This window comes from Furipterus horrens, unplaced genomic scaffold (assembly GCF_987537825.1).
Source record: "Furipterus horrens unplaced genomic scaffold, mFurHor1.1.pri manual_scaffold_2, whole genome shotgun sequence".
Lineage (NCBI taxonomy): Eukaryota > Metazoa > Chordata > Mammalia > Chiroptera > Furipteridae > Furipterus > Furipterus horrens.
The window spans coordinates 99,641,189-99,660,832 of NW_028327172.1; the positions used below are offsets into that span (position 1 = coordinate 99,641,189).

The following is a 19,644-nucleotide window of genomic DNA, read 5'->3' on the forward strand; positions in this document are numbered from 1 at the left end:
TGATGGTTACAGTTTTTTAAATTGTAAAATACATGCAACATTAAATTTATTGTCTTACCCATTTTTTGAGTTTAAATGCATTTTATTTTTAGGGAGCCTACATGATATCTTTTTCTTCAAAACAATGCATCTACTCCAAATAAATCAAGGTAAAAAATGAAGAGCTCAAGAAAACAGCCTCATTTGTCCTAGTCCTGGTGTGTGGATGAAAAGCAGCAGCCAGTTATGATGACAGGTGATAGACCCAAACACTTTCCATCTCTAAATCATCCTTAAAGAGAATCATATGTGGGTTCACCATTCTCATGGTACTCCTGCACAGCAACCATGCCATCTGGATTCAGGTTTTCATCAACCAAGAGCTGGTAGTTTTGAAATTAGCAAGGATATGCTCAATTTGTTCTGTAGCCCCTGTCTTAAAAGGCTTTGCTCTTGCTGGCCTCTGTCCTTCAAATTTCCCTTTGATTGATTTCATGTCATCTTTGATGTACTTCTAGTAGTCTTCCCTTGTGAAGCTTGTTTCCTGCAAATAATGACTCATGACAATAACACCAGTAATGACTGTGCTTTCAGAATCTTTGCCCTCAGGGTCTTCAGTGGAGACATTTCCACCAATGACCAAGTCATCAGTGTTACCCTCTGTGCTACTGACCCTCTTGCCCTCTACCTCCAGGCATAGGCTGCCTGTAATCTCCGGGTCTCGTAGCTACCAGAGAACATCTTGTCATGGCTGATGAGGTCCCCATAGATGATCCTGATGGTGGCTGGAAGGAAATGACAGAAGCACTGGTGTAGCAGGAGCCTAGAGCTCAGAGCAAGCTCACTGCAGGAACAGGTACAGCTGGAGTGACACTTGAGGGCAGGGAGAGTGGATGGAAAAGCTGTCTTACCCATTTTTTAAATCCTCACCTGAGGATATGTTTTTATTGATTTGAGAAAGAGAAAGGGAAAGTGGGGGAGGGAGAGAGACAGAGACAGAGAGAGAGCAGCATTGATGGGTTGCCTCGCGTGGGCACCTCCACGGGCCAGAATCGAACCTGCAACATTTTGGTGCATGGGATGACACTCTAACCAGCTGAGCCACCCACAGGATGATGCTCCAACCAACTCAGCCACTGGGCCAGGGCTTTTTTACCCGTTTTGTAAGGGCACAGTTCAGTGCTGTTAAATATATTCACATTCTGTGCACCCAATCTCCAGAACTTGTTCATTTTGCAAAACTAAAGCTTTATAGCCATTAAACAATAACTTCCAATTTCTTACTCCTCCTGGCCCCTTACCACCACCCCATGGTAACTTTAATTTTTTTTCAGTCATGACAAACATTTTATTCAATCAAGGGGAAAGAAACCAGGAGACAGAGAGGGGTAGATTAACACATTTGGGCTAGGTGACAAAGAGTGGAAGAACTGCCTATAGGACTCCTGGTTACACAGCATTCCCATGCTTTCTCTCTCTCTCTCTCTCTCTCTCTCTCATCTCAGTTCCCTCTTTGAAAATGGTGTGGACATGAGGACCAGAGTTGAGTTTTGAGCAAGGCAAGATGGAAGATGCAAGTACCTGGAGCCAACAGCACATACCTGCTCTGTCAGAGAGATACAGGGCCAAGAGTGTCTAGCCAGTAGCTCATGGTGAGCAGCAGCAGGTTTTATCTGTATTTCTTTTTAAATACTTTTTTATTGAATTAATTGAGGTGACACTGGTTAACAAAATTATATGGGTGTCAGGTGCACAATTCTACAACACATTATCTGGACACTGTATTGTATGTTCACCACCCCAAGTCAAGTCTCCTTCTAGCACCATTTATCCCCCCTACCCTCCTCCACCTCTCCCCACCCCCAGCAATCCCCACATCATGATAACTTTTTTATTCGGTCAGTTTCGATAAATTCTGCTTGGGTGGGTGTCCTTACCACATCCTTGAGAAGTCAGAACAAGTCATTTGACATACCGAGAGATTTAGTGATTAGATATGACTCTGTACCAGGAGGAAACAAAATTCAGGGGTGGGTTCATAAACACTAAAAGGTGGACAGAGTGTGGATACAGGTAAAGCAATTTAATTCCCAGGGATTAGTCACAGGCCTTATGCATAAAGGAAGGAGTGGGTTCAACAGCTAGAGGAAACACAGGGATCAGTTAGATCAGGTCGTCATCCACTCAGTAAATATGTTTTGAATACGCCTAGGCCTGACCCTGACCTAGGATTTGGCACTCAGTGATGAATAATCCAGGGACCTTGCAGTCAAATAGTCTGGACAAGGCCAGGCAAATAATAAATGTGTTTATTTGCTGCCATGTCCACAAGTTCCCCCATGCTATGGAGATCTTCTTTACCTCAAATAAACTGACTACAGGTAGCAAAGATATAGGTGAACATATCCTCCATTATTAAATTACTCATCTTATTTTCCACCATGAATTTCTTTTATTGCATCTGTCAACGTTAAAAATGTTCACCACTTAACTGATTCTGGTTAATGTTCTTCGAATATTCACTAAGCACTTCCAAGTCCATAATCAAATATGTGCTTCTAAAGGAGGAAGGTATTATTACTATCATCTTTATTTTGCAGATGAGAAAATAGAAACTCAGAAAGTCTGAGTGACTTTTTCAGAGTCACAGAACTAGAAAAGGTAGAGTCAAGATGGGAGCTGGATGCTCAGTTAAATGCAACGCTTTTTTTTTCTTTTCCATAGGTGAGTTACAGGTAGAAGGCTGTCAGTTAGTTGGTTGTCAATACATATATTTATGGGTCACATAACTGTGTCAGGCATTTGGGATACTGTAGTGAATGAGATATAGTCCCTTCCTGAGCTGAAAGACACATAATGACAACCACAAATGTTAAGTATTGCAAAGGATAGTTTTTGGAGAATAAAACACAGGAACCCCACCTAGGTTGGGGTGGGGTTGGGGAGTGGGTGGAGGGTGTCATTGACAAGAATTATCCTCCTGAAAATAAATTTTCAGGACCCTGCCCTTAATCACTGTTAGCTGCAGTGAGACACTTGAGTATTAGTTTTATTTTGTGGGAAGATTCAGTTATTGCACAAATGGGTTCAACCAAACAGTGGATAGGAAGTTTGATCCCAACCCAGACCCCCTAAACCAGTTTCACAACCTATGAAAATAACACTCTGTAAAGTGTTTGTTAAAATACACTCTATTTGGAGTGAAAATTAGAATTAGCTCCTTGGTGAAGAAGTCACACCTATTCTGTTAGTGCCACTTTAAGCAAGAGAAGGACATATCTGTGAGGAAAAAAGTCCTGTTGAAGTTGATGGAATTCTTGAGAAACTGACTTCCGCATTGCTCTCTTCTCTTAGATTGACTCAATCGTAGAAAAAGTTGACAGGAAAGGGCTAACGAGACATAATTGCAAAAATTGACACTAACACTGGAAGGAATTCGCTGCTGTTAAAACAGAAAAAAAGGGGGGAACACGTTTCTTCAGTTTTTGGCACACCTGGTTATTAAATTAACTGGTGTTCATTCACACTGTGTGAACTTGAGCCATCATCACAGTTATGTTGCCAGACTCAGAATATGCCAAGGCAAAGTGGATCCCTGTGCTGTATAGTAGGTGCTAAAGAATTATATAGGGTAAAGTAGGGAGGGGGAAGAGTCACAGGTACTAGCATGTGAATGCTATCAGATATGGAAAATTACCTTAACACGCTTGACCAAGACAGGATGAATGGAATATTTTCCAGACCCAGTTACTACCAGAAGGCAGGGGAGGGGTGCTGATTTTTTTGTTGTTAGGATGAAAATTGATTGTGATCTGACAGACTTTAAGATTGTAGTAAGCAATCTCTGTTTGGGCCCAGGTATAGCTTGTAGGTTGGACTGTGGTCACATCACTGAACTGTCTCTCCTCCGCAAGAATTACCATTCATTCATTTGTTAATATATTCGTGTGCTGCACAAAGTCATTGAGGGCCTAGTTTGTGCCACACACTATTATAGGTCCTGGGGATACAGAAGTGAATGAAATAGGCAAAAATTCCTGTCCTTATGGAGCTTAAGGTCCCGTGGGGAAGAGAGATGAAAACTAGGTTAAATATATGGCATATTAGGTGGTAATAGAAGATATGGAAAAAAAATAAAGTCAGGAAGAGGAATGGGAACTATTGGTGTGGGATTGTTTGCAATTTTTGATTGAGTAGTCAGGGCAGATGACATCTGAAGGAGCTTTGGAGGGATTCCTGCAGAAACCTGGAGAAGAACTTTTGGGGCAGAGAGACAGCAAGTCAAAGGCCCTGAGTTGGGAGCATGTTGTGTGCTTTCCAGAAAAGAGCAAAGAGTTCAGGGTGTCTTGAGTAGTGAGAGAAACAGGAGATAAGTGGGGACAGATTGTGTAAAGGCTTTATTGGACATTGTAAAGACTTTAGCTTTTACTCTGGGTCAGAGGGGAAGGTGCAGGAGAGTTCTGAATAGAGAATATTAATGCTGATAAGAATTAACATCTATATAGCATTTATTAGTATTTTACAGATATTAACTCATTTATTCCCTATATCAACCTCATGAGACAGGTATTATTCTCACTAATACAGATGAGAAACTGTGGCTTTAAAAAATTAATAAACTTGTCCAAGGTCATACAACTAATAAGTGATAGAACTGTAATTCAAAACAGGCAGTTTAACCATGGTCCATTTCCTTTTTTCCAGGCCACTACATTTCACAGCCTCCTTGAGTTGTGGCTAATAGAATGTGAGCAGAAGTGAAGAGTGCTACTTCTAACCTTGTTCATAAAAAGCTTCCACATGCAATCCTTCATCCCTTTTCTTCCTGTTCAGTGCAGAGAACTTCAAGGTCCTACTGAAGGTGGAGCTGTAAGATGAAAGGAGCTAAGGTTTGTAAATGACCACATGGAAGCCCTCCTGCAGATCAGGAACTGCCCTTTGAAATTCACAATAAGCTTCTATTGTATAAGCTGCTTAGAATTAGGCATTGATTTCAAAGTCTTGAATTTAGGGTTGAGGGTGGCATGACCTTCATGCAGAAAAATACACAATCTATTAAGGGAGACAGACTTGTAAATAATGGCAATGCAGTCCTCTAATACAGGCATTAAGAGAGAAGTCTGCCACTCAGAGCAGGATTTCTAAATATTTTCTAGGAAAGTGGAACTCACTTCTAGGTGATGAAGGGTACATAGGAGTTTGGGGTGAGAAGGCAGGGGTGATAGCAGTAGGGTTGTTTCAGCGACAGCTTGTGCAAAGGCAGGAAAGGGCAGAGGAGTCTGGGAAGAAGGAGATGGTCTGTCATCCAGCTTATCTCATTTCATCTGATTTTGTGCTGACTTGTGGTTTCCTTCCTCACACCTCTGGTTTCCCCTCCCCTTTCAGCCTCTGACCTAAAGAAGCAGCATATCCCAGTGGTTGGGTATGTTAATGCAAAGTTTCTTCTGATGCTTGTTAAAATGGTAAAGAGGACTTAATTCAGGACTATTGCAAAAGGTGTCAAGGCTATTACAATAAGTGTGAGAGATGGGACTCAAGTCCAAATACAACAAAGACAGCTGGGGATTTATAACAGTGAGCATACTGAGGAGGTCAGTGGAAGGAAATGTGCTAAGAAAAGAAGTTAAGGGAAGGACGATTCTTACTTAAGGCAGGCCAATGTGATGAAATACCAAGGGTGGAAGATGAGAAATTTGATTCTCATCAAAGGTAGGAAATTCTTGAAGACTTCAAAACTAGAGACAACCAGAAGTTCCAGAAAATTGGGCTGCATGGAAGTCCAACAAGCAAAATATAAAGAAGAGAACTTCCGGCCAAGATGGAGGCCTAGACAGACATGCTGCATCTCCCTCCATAACTAAGAAGAAATACAACTACCTCAAACTGGAAACAACCAGAAGTTTCAGAAAACCAAGCTGCATGGAAGTCCAACAAACAAAGATATGAAGAAGAAATACTCATCCAGACAAGTAGGAGGGGTGGAGCTGGGGTGGTGAGGACGCAGTGTGGTGGTGGCAGGAGCGGTGGCAGTGGCAGGCGAGTGGAAAGTGCAATCACAGAGTTTTAATAGTTAGGAGGGACACCTGGGGAGCGCTCCTAGCACCAGACCAGACTGCACAGCTCATGGTCGCAGCGCCAGGGAAAATAAAGCCTCATTGCTTCTAACTGTGCAAACCAGTGGGGCTTGGGGTGGAGGAAGAAACTGCCAGTCTCTTAGCAGAGTCTGCTTTTTTAGAGGGCCCCATGGTCCTAGAATGTCTGCAGACCCACCCACTCTTGGAATGACAGCCAGGGAAACAACTACAGAGGGGCCAGTCCCATACGAAATGGGAGAAGTGCCTGGAACAGGGGCGAGTGTGGAGCAAGTGACATTGTTCCCTCTCAGATCCCTCCCCCACACATAGCATCAAAAGTGGTGAAACGGGTCACCCACACTGACAAATACCCAAGACTCTGCCCATTACAATGTAACAGGTGCGACACCTCTACCTAAGACACAGAGGAAAACAAACACAGGAGCCTGTCAAGATGAGGAGATAGAGAAGTATGGCCCAAAATGTGGAACATATCAAGGTTCCAGTGGGAGAACTAAGCAACAAGGAGATAGCCAACCTAACAGATGCAGAGTTCAAGACACTGGTGATAAAGATGCTCACAGGCTTGACAGATATGCTTAAGTATGGCGAACACATAAGGGAAGAAGTGAAGGCTATGCTAAATGAAATAAAGGAAAATCTACACAAACCAATGGTGAAGGGAAGGAAACCTGGGTTCAGATCAATGATTTGGAACATAAGGAAGAAAAAAACACTCAACCACTACAGAATGAGGAAATAAAAATTGAAAAAAGTGAGGAGAAGCTCAGGAACCTCTGGGACAACTTTAAACATGTCAACATATGAACCATAGGTGTGCCAGAAAGAGAAGAGGAAGAGCAAGAAACTGAAAATTTATGTGAGAAAATAATGAGGAAAACTCCCAATATTTGGTGAAAGAAATAAACATACAAGTCCAGGAAGCACAGAGAGTCCCAAATAAGCTAGACCCAAAAAGGACCACATCTAGACACATCCCAATTAAAACGGCAAAAGTTCAAGATAAAGAGAGAATCTTAAAAGCAGCAAGAGAAAAGCAGTTACCTGCAAATGAGTCCCCATAAGACTATCAGCTTATTTCTCAAAAGAAACTTTGCAGGCAAGAAGGGACTGGCAAGAAGTATTCAAGATGATGAAAAGCAAGGACCTCTAACCAAGATTACTCTATTCAACAAAACTATCATTTAAAATGGAAGGGCAGAGAAAGTGCTTCCCAGACAAGGTAAAGCTAAAGGAGTTCATCATCGCCAAGCCATTATTATATGAAATTTCAAAGAGACTTACTTAAGAAAAAGATCAAAATTATGGACATTAAAGTGACAACAAACTCATGACTATAAACAACAGAATCTAAACAATAAAAACAAAATCCAACTAAGCAAACCAGAATTGGAATAGAATCATAGGTATGGGGATCATTTGGAGGATTATCAGCTGAAAGGGGAAGGGGGAGAAATGGGGAATTGGTGCAGGAATTAAGAAGCATAATTGGTTAGTACAAAATAGACAGGGGGAAGTTAAGAATGATATAGGAAAGGGTGAAGCTGAAGTACTTATATTCATGACCCATTGACATGAACTAAAGGGGGTACTGGGCGGAGGATAGTAAAGGGAAAAAAATTGGGACTATTGTAACAACATAATCACTAAAATATACTTAAAAAAAAAAGGTAGGGTATTCTCTCTAAATTGACTTAGCAAGATTCTTCTCACAACTGGACTCAACGAGGATGAGGAGGAAGCAAGGTTAAGGCCTAGTTTGGAAGAGGACTCTGAGGAGCCTGACTAAAGTGTGGTGAAGGAGCAAGTCTTTATCAGGTAATTGGGCTCTTGAACTGAAATGACTGGATCTGGATTCTCATTCTCATCTTGAACTGGTTGCTTAATTTCTTTGTGCCAGTTAAATAGGGATCATAACAATACCTATCTTAACAGAATACTGTGAGAAATAAGTGAGTTAAATATACAAAGCGCTTAGAACAGGACTTGGCTGCTGATGCTGGTGTTGCTTCCTCTTACTGTTATCATTAACTTCTTTGGCCATAGAACAAATTTTCAGAAGGCATGGGAAGTAAAGTTTGGTCCAAAGGGCTTTATTTGAGTCTCAAAAGGACCCCTACTTGAGTTATCTAATGGAACTTGCCTGACCTATAGTGAATCTTTGGTTTTCCCATTTTTAAGTGAGATCAATGTCTACTGATACTCACCTTCTCCCTACAAGGTTCCTGTGAGAGTCAATGAAAATGACTTTTGTAAAGCTATAAATCTCTATTCAAATGGAAGGGATTATAAAAGTCACCACACCTACACTTGCTTCACTTCCTGGCCCAGCCCAGTTTCCTCCGGCCTCTCAGCAACCTCCCAACATCATCCCCTTTTCCTCTACCTCTGGCCTTGCAAGAATCTACCTCAATACTCACTTTACTAGGCCTCATTCTACTGTCTCCCCCATTCCTAGCTGCTGCCCACATGCCTCTCAACCACAACCCCTAGATATCAGGCCACCCTGATCTCTGTTGCTTTGTGCTTCCTTAGGATTCTGAGGAACTCAGACTAAAGGGGGCCTTTAGTAGCATTGCAGATAAAATATAGTTAAATTTGAATTTCAGGTAAACCACGAATACATTTTTAGTACAAGTATGTCCCAAATATGGCATGAGACATACTTATACTAAAAATTTATTGTTTATCTGAAATTCAAATTTAACTGAGTGTTCTGCTTTTTATTTGCTAAATCTGGCAACTCTACTCAAACTGAGGACAGACAGAATACAAAGGATAAATAGCATTGGGAGGGTGAGTGGAATGAGGGACAGGAAGAGAGTGAGAGAGTTGTGTGAAAATTCCCAGACTTACTATTCTCATCTTACAAAATCCAAAGCCCATTGGCTTACCATGGTGTAAATCTCTTTAACCTACTCCAAGGAAAATGATATAAGAACATAAACTCTTTTCTACATTGCCCAGAGTAGTCTTTGTAGAATAAAAATCTGATAACTTCCATGCTTTAAACACCTCCTTTCATTTTGGAGGAGTCTATAAACTCTGGTTCCCCAGGCAAAAATCCAGCTGTCCTCTTGTTTTTGTAAATCAAGTTTCATTGAAACTCAGTAATGCTTATTTGTTTATGTTTGGTCTGTGCTTTTGTGCTACAGTGGCAGAGTTTAGTAGCTACAACAGAGACTTCCTGGACTGAAGAGCCTCCTAAGATATTTACCATCTGGAATTTTATTTTAAAATAACCCCCAAATGTCTTTCCTCTCTTTTTTTTTTTCTGCCCCAAATGTAAGATGTCCTTCTACTTATACCCTAGAATTCCTGCTTCTTTGTGCTCTCATAGTATTTACAACTCTGTAGCACTAAAAAAAATCTTTTATTTACAGGTTTGGTATCTACCTCTTCTACTAGCAGTGGTTTCCTTGAATTTCAGGAGCCATATCTTCTTGATGTTTTTGTTTTTGTATCTTCCTGAGCCCCTATCACAGGGTAAGCACATAGTAGGTATCTGTTGAATAAATGGGAGATGTAGCTACAATGGGAAGAGTCTGGGTCTTAGATCCAGAACAACCTATTTTGAGGTCCAATCTCTTCTTTTTACTGTCTACTTATGCAACAATGGCTGAGCAAGTTACTTAACTATTTGAGAGCCTCAGTTCTCTCAACTCTAAAATGGGGGTAGTGATACCCATTGGGGCTTGGATGAGATAATGCATATAAAGCACATGGTATATTTATTATTCACTCTCTTTCTTCTCCCTTTGAATGAGGGAAGAGAGTGGAGAGAATAAAGGAGAGCAATGGTTTCCAAGGAAGGAATAGATAGAGGAAGTGATAAGAAGACTCGACGGACATTTTACCACTCAGCACTAGAAGCCTTTGAAGCCTGTGAGTTGTTCGATGGGTCTCTCTCCGGACCATCTTTGTCTGTGGCTGGTTTTCTCTAAGCAAGGGAATAAAACATAGTTGTGCTGTGTTCTGGGCATAGTCACTGCACCACAAACCAAAGCTCTGTCTGGACAGAACCACAAATACAGACAGAGCTTCAGGTAGAGATAGTGATCAAGACATGCAGCAAGCCCCATGAGCTCCACAGCTGTTGTTCCAATGATCCTTATCCAGACTTGTGGGCATCTCATAGCCCGGGCCCACCAAGTCCATGCCATGCATGGGAGCCTTGCCTGCTTTGCACCTGGCCTTTATTCTCTTTAGATAGAACACCCCCAACTTTTCCCACCCTAAGAAAAAAAACCTAGAAATTTATGTCTTGAACCAATAGGTCACAGAGTAAATCACAAGGGAAATTAGAAAATATGCTGAGACAAAGAAAAATAAAACATAAACATATCAAAACTGATGTGATGCAGCAAAACATTCCAGACAGAAGTTTTATAGTGGAAAACACCTATATTAAAAAAAGAAGAAAGATCTCAAATCAAAAAAAAAAACTACATCTCAAGGACCTATCAAAATGCTAGTGATATTTTTTCAGAAATCAAAACTCCATCCTAAAATTCATATGAATCTCAAAGCACCCTGAATAGCCAAAACAACCCTGAGAGATAAAAACAAAGATGTAGGCTTTAGACTTTCTGACTTAAAAACATATTACAAAGTTGTAGTAATCAAAACAATATGCTACTGGCATAGCAACAGATATAAAGACCAATGGAACAAATTACAGAACCCAAAAATAAACTCTCACATATATGGTCAAATTATCATCAACATGGATTACAAGACACCACAATGGGAAAAGGTTAGTTTCTTCAATAAATGGTGCTGGAAAAACCAAATATCCACATGCAAGAGAATGAAGTTTATCTTACACCATATACAAAAATTAACTCAAAATGGATTAAAGAACTAAATGTAAGGCCTGAAGCTATAAAACTTTCAGAAGAAAACATAATGTCAAACATTATGTCATTGTATTTGATAATGATTTCTTGATATGATGCCAAAAGCTTAGGCAATAAAAGCAAAAATAGACAATTGTGAATATATCAAACTTTAAAACTTCTGTGCAGCATAGGAAAAAAATCAACAGAATAAAAAGAAAACATATGGACTTGGGAGAAAATACATGGAAATCATAATCTGATGAGAGGTTAATATCTAGAGTATAAAGAACTACAACTCAATAACAAAAAACCAAACAACCTGATTCAAATACGGGCAAAGGATTTGAATATACATTTCTTCAAAGAAGATAAAATACTAGTCAACAAGCATATGAAAAGATGCCCAACATTACTAACCATCAGGGAAATGTGAATATAAACCAAATGAGATATCACTTCACATTTATTAGTGTCTACTATTAGAGAGAGAGAGAGAGAGAAGGAGGGAGGGAGAAAAAGAGGGAGGGAGGAAAGGAAGGAAGGAAGGAAAGAAGGAAGGAAGGAAGGAAGGAAGGAAGGAAGGAAGGAAGGAAGGAAGGAAGGAAGGAAGGAAATAACAGGTGCTGACAGGGATGTGGAGATATCAGAATGCTTGCATATTGTTGGTGGATGTGTAAGAAGAATGGTTCAGTCATTATGAAAAACAGTATGGCGGTTCATAAAAAAAATTAAAAATGGAGTTATCATATCATCCAGCAATCCTAAATTTGGATATATGTATATTTTTAAATTAAAAACAGGATCTCAAAGAGATATTTGCATATCCACATTTATTGTAGATTATTCACAATAGCCGAGAAGTGGAAGCAAACTAGATGGCCTTCAGTGGATGAATGTGTAAGCAAAATGTGGTATATGTGTAAAATAAAATATTATTCAGTCTTTAAAAAAGAAATTCTGTTATATGATACATTGTGGATGAACCCTGAAGACATTATGCTAAAGAAGTAAGCCAGTCACAAAAAGGCAAATACTGCATGATTCCAGTTACGTGAGGTGTCTAATGTGGTTAAATCCAGAGACAAGAGAGTAAAATGCAGGTTGCCAGGGGCTTGGAGAGAGGGTAATGGAGAGTTACTCTTTAATTGATACAGAGGTTCAGCTTGAGAAGATGAAAAAGTTCTGAAGATGGATGGTGATGATGGCTGCAGAACAATGTGAATATACTCAATGCCACTGAATTATACATTTAAAAATGGTTAAGATGGTGATTTTTATGTTATGTGTATTTTATTACCGCATACACACAAAATACAAAAAACAAACAAAAAAATAGGTTACCTTGAATGTTATCCTCAGAGATTCTGATTCTGTACATTCAGGGCCCAGGAATATGCATTTCGAATATACAACTGAAATGATTTTGATAGGAGTAAACAAGCAGTTAGATATAGAGGGAAATAAACTCTTAGTCATAAAGTGGGAAACCTTTCAGGAGGGTGAACCAACACTTCCTGCTGCCCTGCTGGACTACTCATTTTTCACTTTGCTGATAAATTGTGGTTGAACACCGCCTATATGCAAAGGGCTGTACTAGGATATGGGTAGGGAATATAAAATTGTTTTTCTTCTCAGTGGTGGGGGATGGTCAAACACAAAGAAATACAGAACTTAAAGCCCAAGGGACCTTTGGTTACTCCTAGCACTTCAACTCCCTTTCCTCTGCTGGGCAGTGACACCCAGCTCACAGAATTGTTATGAAGACAAAATGATGCAAAAGGTGTGAATGTGTTTTTTTAAAAATTGTAATCAGGTATTCAGTATTTACTTTTAGGGTGAGGGCTTGAATCTTGGCGTCATAGAGTCACAGGACAGAAATTCTGAATCCTGAGTACACATTAACATTACCTGAGGAGTTTTTTTTTTTAAGTATATTTTATTAATTATGCTATTACAGCTGTCCCAATTTTTTTCCTTGTGCTCCCCTCCACCCAGTACCCCACTTCCCTCCAGCAATCCCTCTCCTTTAGTTCATGTCCATGGGTCATGCATGTAAGTTATTTGGCTTCACCATTTTCTATACTCTTCTAGACATTCCTTTGTCTATTTTGTTCCTACCAAATATGCTTTCTTGATCTCTACTTTCTGCCCCTTCCCCCACTGATAACCCTCTAAGTGATTCTTATATCTATGATTATGTTCCTGTTCTGGTTGTTTTCTTAGTTTGTTTTTGTTTTGATTTTTTATATTCAGTTGTTGATAGTTGTGAGTTTGTTGTCATTTTAGTGTTCATAGTTTTGATCTTTTTCTTAAATAAGCCCCTTTAACATTTCATGTCATAATGGCTTGGTGATGATGAACTCCTTTAGCTTTACCTTATCTGGGAAGAACTTTATCTGCCCTTCTATTCTAAATGATAGCTTTGCTGGGTAGAGTAATCTTGGTTACAGGTCCCTGCTTTTCATCACATTGAATACTTCTTGCCAGTCCCTTCTTGCCTGCAAAGTTTGTTTTGAGAAATCAGCTGATAATCTTATGGGAACTCATTTGCATGTAACTCTCTGTTTTTCTCTTGCTGCTTTTAAGATTCTCTCTTTATCTCAAACTTTTGGAATTTTAATTATGATGTGTCTTGGTGTGGTCCTCTTTGGGTCCAACTTGTTTGGCACTCTTTGTGCTTCATGGACTTGCATACCTATTTTCTTCACCAAATTAGGGGAGTTTCCTTTCATTACATTTTCAAGTAAATTTTCAATTTCTTGCTCTTCCTCTTCTCTTTCTGACAGCACTATGATTCAGATGTTGGTACATTTAAAGCTGTCCCATAGGTTCCTAATCCTCTTCTCATTTTTTTCAATTCTTGTTTCTTTTCTGTTCCCAGTGAATATTTCTTTCATTCTTTTGTTCCAAATCATTGATTTGAACCCCAGCTTCCTTCTCATCACTATTGGTTCCCTGGATATTTTTCTTTATTTCACTTTGTATAACCTTCACTTCTTCCTTTATTTTGTGACTGTACTCAATCATTTCTCTGAGCATCCTGATCACTGGTGTTTTGAACTCTACATCTGATAGGTTGGCTATCTCCATTTCATTTAGTTCTTTTTCTGGGGTTTTGTTCTGTTCTTTCATTTGGGTCATATTTCTTTGCTTCCTCAATTTGGCAGCCTCCCTGTGTTTTTTTCTGTGTATTAGGTAGAGCTGCTTTGACTCTGTGTCTTGGTAGTATGGCCTAATGTAGTAGGTGTTCTGTAGGGTCCAGTGGCATACCCTATCACCCAAGCAGGGTATTCGAGGTGCGCCCTTCATATGGGCTGGGTATACCCTTCTCTTGTAGTTGAGTCTTGGTTGCTGTTGGCATATCAATGGGAAAAAATTTACCCAAGCTAGTCAATTGCAAGGACTAGCTGTGATGAATGATCACTAACCTCCACCTTCTGTGGAGAACCAGCTATGCAGGTGCAGAGTGGTAGTGCTCCAATGTCATCCATAGCTGTCCACTGGGTGTGCTGGCCCTGGGCTTTCCCAGGTGGTGCAGGGGAAGGTTAGCCACTACCTGTTTTGCCAGGGGAACACTCTTGAGCTATAAAGCAAGGTGAGATGACTGGCACTTGTGCCGGGCTTGGAGATAACCAGGCGAAGTCAAGCTGTGTATCTCAGCTGTCTGCTGGTGGTGCTGGGCCTGGAGCTCACTGATGCCAGCTGTTGCTTGTTTGATAGGATTTAGAAGCTGTGAAGCATGAGCCAAAACCAGGCATTCCTATATGAAAGTAGCTTGGGTGGGCACATAAATTGGGTGGGGTGGAGTCTCTGGGGATCTCTCAGGCAGGTCAAACAGAGTTAGCCAGGTTGAGGGAGTCTCAGATATGGCACCAACTTGTTGGCTCTGTGGCTCTATTGAAGGAGGGTTTAGAAAACGGACAATGGCCTCCACTCACCTTGATGCCAGACACTTCAGTTTCTTCCAGTATACCACTGGTGCCTTTCAAAATGCTTCCCCCCTTGCTGGAGCTTAGAGGGAGTGAGTCTGAGTAGGTGAGTCTATATGTGGGTTCTTTAAGATGAACTGCTTGGGGATCTAGCAGTTTCTCCCACTGACTCAATCCCCATTGGTTTTTACAGCCAGAAGTTGTGGGGACTTATCTGCTTGTCATTGGAACCCTAAGCTGGGGTCCTGATGTGGGGCTCCTCACTCCTGAGATATCCCTCCCAAATTCTTATCCACCACATGTGGGTGAGAGACCAGCCCATTCCGCATCAGCAACCCTCCTACCAGTCTGGATGGATGTGGTCTCTTCAATTCTGTAGTTGTCAGACTTCCAGTCAACTTGATTTCTGATGGTTTTGGCTGATAGTTGTTCTAGATTTTAGTTGTAATTTTGATGTGGTTGTGCAAAGAGGTGAGCCATGTCTGCCTATGCTGCCATCTTGACCAGAGGCCCCCTCCCTGAGGAGTTTTTAAAAAGCACCCTACTGATCCTGTTCTCAGATTCTCAATCAGTTGGTCTGGGGGGTCAGGGAGGGGACTGAGCATGGGTGTTTTTTTTAAAAAGCTCTCAGGTTTTATAACTGAGAACCACTGCTCAATGTAACACATAGGAAAGAATGAATCCCAATTGGTAGGGTGGGAAAAGACCATAGAAAAGGTCATTCTTGTGTCAGACCTTCAAAGGATGTGTAAGATCTGGGGAATGATATTTCTGGAGTAGGTAATATGCACACACAATATAAAATCCAGAAATCCAAAAGGATCTGTCATAAAAGGTACATCTTCCTCTCCTGGGTACTTTCCTCCCACTCTCCTCTCCAGAGCAAAGAATTCTCACCAGTTCTTATTTATACTGCCAGACATATATATAGTTTACAGTTGCTGTTAAGGAACTTGTCACTTTAGTAAAGGAAAAGGAAAGACAGAAACGCCTTTCTTTTTCTGTTGCATGACCATCCATTAGGCACCAAATGACATCTATATATAGGTAGTACTTGATTGAGAAAGTTTGTCTAACCAAAAAGTTGATTTTCATATTGGGGCTTTTTGTTTGTGTGTGTGTGCGTGTGTGTGTGTGTGTGTAGCAGTGAGGGTTATCTCTTTCTCCCTGTCACACTATAGGTTTTTTAATTTTGAGATAATTGTAAATTCATATGCCAGTGTAAGAAATAATACAGAGAGATCCCACATACCCTTTGCTTGAGTGGCTTAATTTTAACTCCAGTGCTAATTAAGATACTTCAAATCAAATTCTCTGGTATGATTTTGGAAAAGTGTGTCTGGGAATGGAGAATAAACTTGCAGGAGGTGGGGTGGGGAGTGGAAAGGAACAAAGTGGTTTTGGTTTTCTGTCATGGTATCTGGGAAATCAAACTAACACACTCATATGTTTACATTCTGTGGCTGGCAACAGATGCTGCCTCTATTTGTAACATGGTCTACATTTGTGCTCGAGAGTCATGGCTACACCAGGCGAGGGACACCAACTAGGATGGAGGCTTTCTCTGGTGTGGTTGAACCTGTCATTTCTACCTGTGTTCGGGCTCCAGGTCAGAACACGCAAGATGCTGGGCCCATCTCTTCTATGTCCCATCTTTCTGGTCTTCATACTCACAGTAACAAACAAAAGGAGGCAGCAAACTATTCCTGACTTTCTCAGGTCTCTCTACCTCATCTCTGATTTGTTACTGGATTCATGAAAACTGCATCCTTTTGTTAAAAGAATTTTACAAACAGATCACACAGAAATAGGGTAGCTTCCATCCCTTCCCTGCCTCTTACCTTTTGAACAACATTGGCAGAAAGGAACACCCAGTTGGAAAGATTGAAATTGGTTTTGCTCTTTCTCTAGTTGGGCTTTCACTGTTTACCTGTGTTTTGCATGACAGGTGTTCTGCTGATTGTCAGGCTCGAGGTTCTGTCAATGTGAGACTTCTTGAATTATGTGTCCTCTCCCATATGAACCCAGCATTTGGTTCTTATGCTAATGTCACTTATGTTAATAGTTCTGGGTGCAATAATACTTGCTATTTTATATGATGCTTTTTCATGGGGAGCAGGTCCAGACACATTGGGCATCACCACATACTTTCCTTAAGGTATTTAAGGTTTTCAACAGGGGAAAAGAATAGAACACTCAACCATTCCTGAGCTTTGCAATTATGTGAAATAGAAAACTATGCATATGTGTGAAATTCAGGCACATTCTTTTCTATATTGATGCATTTATTGGGAGCTTAAAATAACCTAGCAGAATGTTAATGTTTCTTTTCCATTTAGATAAAGTTTAAATTTATTGAAATATAATTATATAGATATAGTCAAATGCATAAATCTTACATGTTATCAAATATATAAACCTATGTAAAACTCACACCAGTTGAAATACAGAACATTTCCATTGACACAGAAAATTCTCTCATGTTACTTTCCAATCTCCCTTCTATCCCAGCAACAACCACTGTCCTGATTTTTGTGTCCAATATGCTATTACTCAGAATGTTAATATTTTTCATGCATATCTCCTTTAATCTCTACAACACATCTGTGATACATGCTAAGCAATGCTTGCAAAGGTGAAGTCATTGCCCAAGACCTACATGGCTGCTAGGTAAGGCAGGGTTTGAATTCAGATCTACCTGGCACTAGACCTGGGATTCTTAACTTATCTGTGCTCTCTTTAGCTGGAGAAGCCTTTGGACCCCTTCTTAGAATAATGTTTTAAATGCAAAAACACAAAACTAAACCAAACCATAGAATTACAAAGAAAAGCAATTGTATTGAAATATAATTATTGACCCCGACTGGTGTGGTTCGGTTGGTTGAACACCCATCCTGCAGATCGAAAGGTCACCAGTTCAATTCCTGGTCAGGGCACATGCCTGGGTTGTGGGCTTGTTCCTGGTTGGGGCATGTGTAAGAGGCAACCATAGATGTTTCACATATCTATGTTTCTCTCCCTCTCTTTCTACCTGCTTCCCCCTCTTTCTAAAAATAAATAAATAAAATCTTAAGGAAAAAGAAATAGTTGTGATAGGTGGTATTGAATGTGACCTCAAACCACACCCAATGATTCTGCTCTTGGTATTCACACACTTGTGTAATCCCCTCTGCTTGGATTTAGGCTAGACCTAGTGACTAACTTCTAATGAACGGATTATGGCAGAAATTATGAGATGCCACTTTAGAGATTAGGTTAAAAAAAGACTGGCTGCTTGGATTTTCTCTCTTTCTCTCTGTCATTACTCACACCACAGGAAGCCAGCTGCCTTGTGCTGTAGTAGCTCTACAGAGAGGCCTATGTGGCATGGAACTGAGGCCTTCTCATAATCAGGTAAGTTAGCTTGGAAGCATATTCTTCTTTGTCAGCCTGGAGAGGATGGAGGCCCTGTTGTTTTCAGTCACTAGTTTGGGGGTAACTTGTTATACAGCAATAACTAACTAATTTGAGATAGATATGTGACACATTGTAATGAGAAAGTATGTTAAAATTAGATTATGCATTTTAAGGCACATTAGTGTGAAGGCTATTGTTCCTTAGCTTGAATAAGAACATTAAAAAGTGAAACAAACTTTGACAAGTGTAATAACCACTAGTTCCTATTTTTTATTTTCTGGTTTCTGTCTTTAATGCTTTGACACTTGGGACCCTGCTGACCCAAGAGATGATGAATGACATACCTTCCATATGCAAACTGATTGTCCCCAGCCCATACCCAATCGCTTCCTCTATTGGACTTTGATAGTCAAGGCCACAAGCCACCAGCCCTAATCACCCCTAGGCCAGCTACCAGACAACTAGGGATAGCCCCTACCCCAGAACTCACTGTATTTATTCAAACTGGCCATTCCTAACTCTGCTGCACCTGAGGAAACCACAGAAGGCTTTTGCCCAAGTTTTCCCCTCACTCTCTCTGCCTCCTGGCTGACTCCAGTGTTTCCCTTGTCACCCTACCCGACACCCCAAGGGATCTGTGAGCATAGCTGTTATCGACTGAATGTTTGTGCCCCCTAAACTCCTATGTTGAAGCCCTAGCCCCCAGTGTGCCTGTATTTGGAGATGGAACCTCTAAGGTCAGGCCACATGAGTGCACAGTGAGGAGGTGACTGTCTACACCCAAAGGGGAGAGCTCTCACCAGACACTAGCTCTACTGGCACCTTAAACATGGACTTCTGGCCTCCAGAACTGTGAGAAGTAAATTTTCTGCTGCATATACCACATAGTCTGTGGTGTTTCATTATAGCAACCTGAACAGATGAATACAATACCCAACTACCTTGTCAATGACAATCATCTCCTGATCTATTGTTGTCTTTGCCATACCTAAGTAATAATAAAATCCACATTTTAAAACAACAAGACAATATGTATGTCATAATAGACACACAGTCCATTTTGATTGTTTTATTTATTTATTTTTATCCTCACTCAAGGACAGGCTTACTGACTCTAGAGAGAAGGGAAGGAAGCAGAGAGAGAGGGAGGGAAACATTGATGTGAGTGAGAAACATCCATCAGTTGCCTCTTGTATGCACCACAACTGGGGACCGAACCTGCAACCCTGGTATGTGCACTGACCGGGAACTGAACCCTTGATCCTTCAGTTTACAAGATGATGCTCTGACAAACTGAGCTGCATCAGCCAGGGCTGATTGTTTGTTTTGATTATTACAAGGATTAAGAATACTGTTTCACAAAAAAATCTTATTGCAAATGAAATGACAGCTTGCATATTTTAT

General features: G+C 40.5%; 1 pseudogene; it reads right to left on the minus strand.

Moving 5' to 3' along the window:
• Positions 1 to 223: 223 nt before the first annotated feature.
• The window catches only part of LOC150019176 (translationally-controlled tumor protein-like), a 30,250-nt pseudogene continuing 10,829 nt past the window's right edge, over positions 224 to 19,644 (minus strand).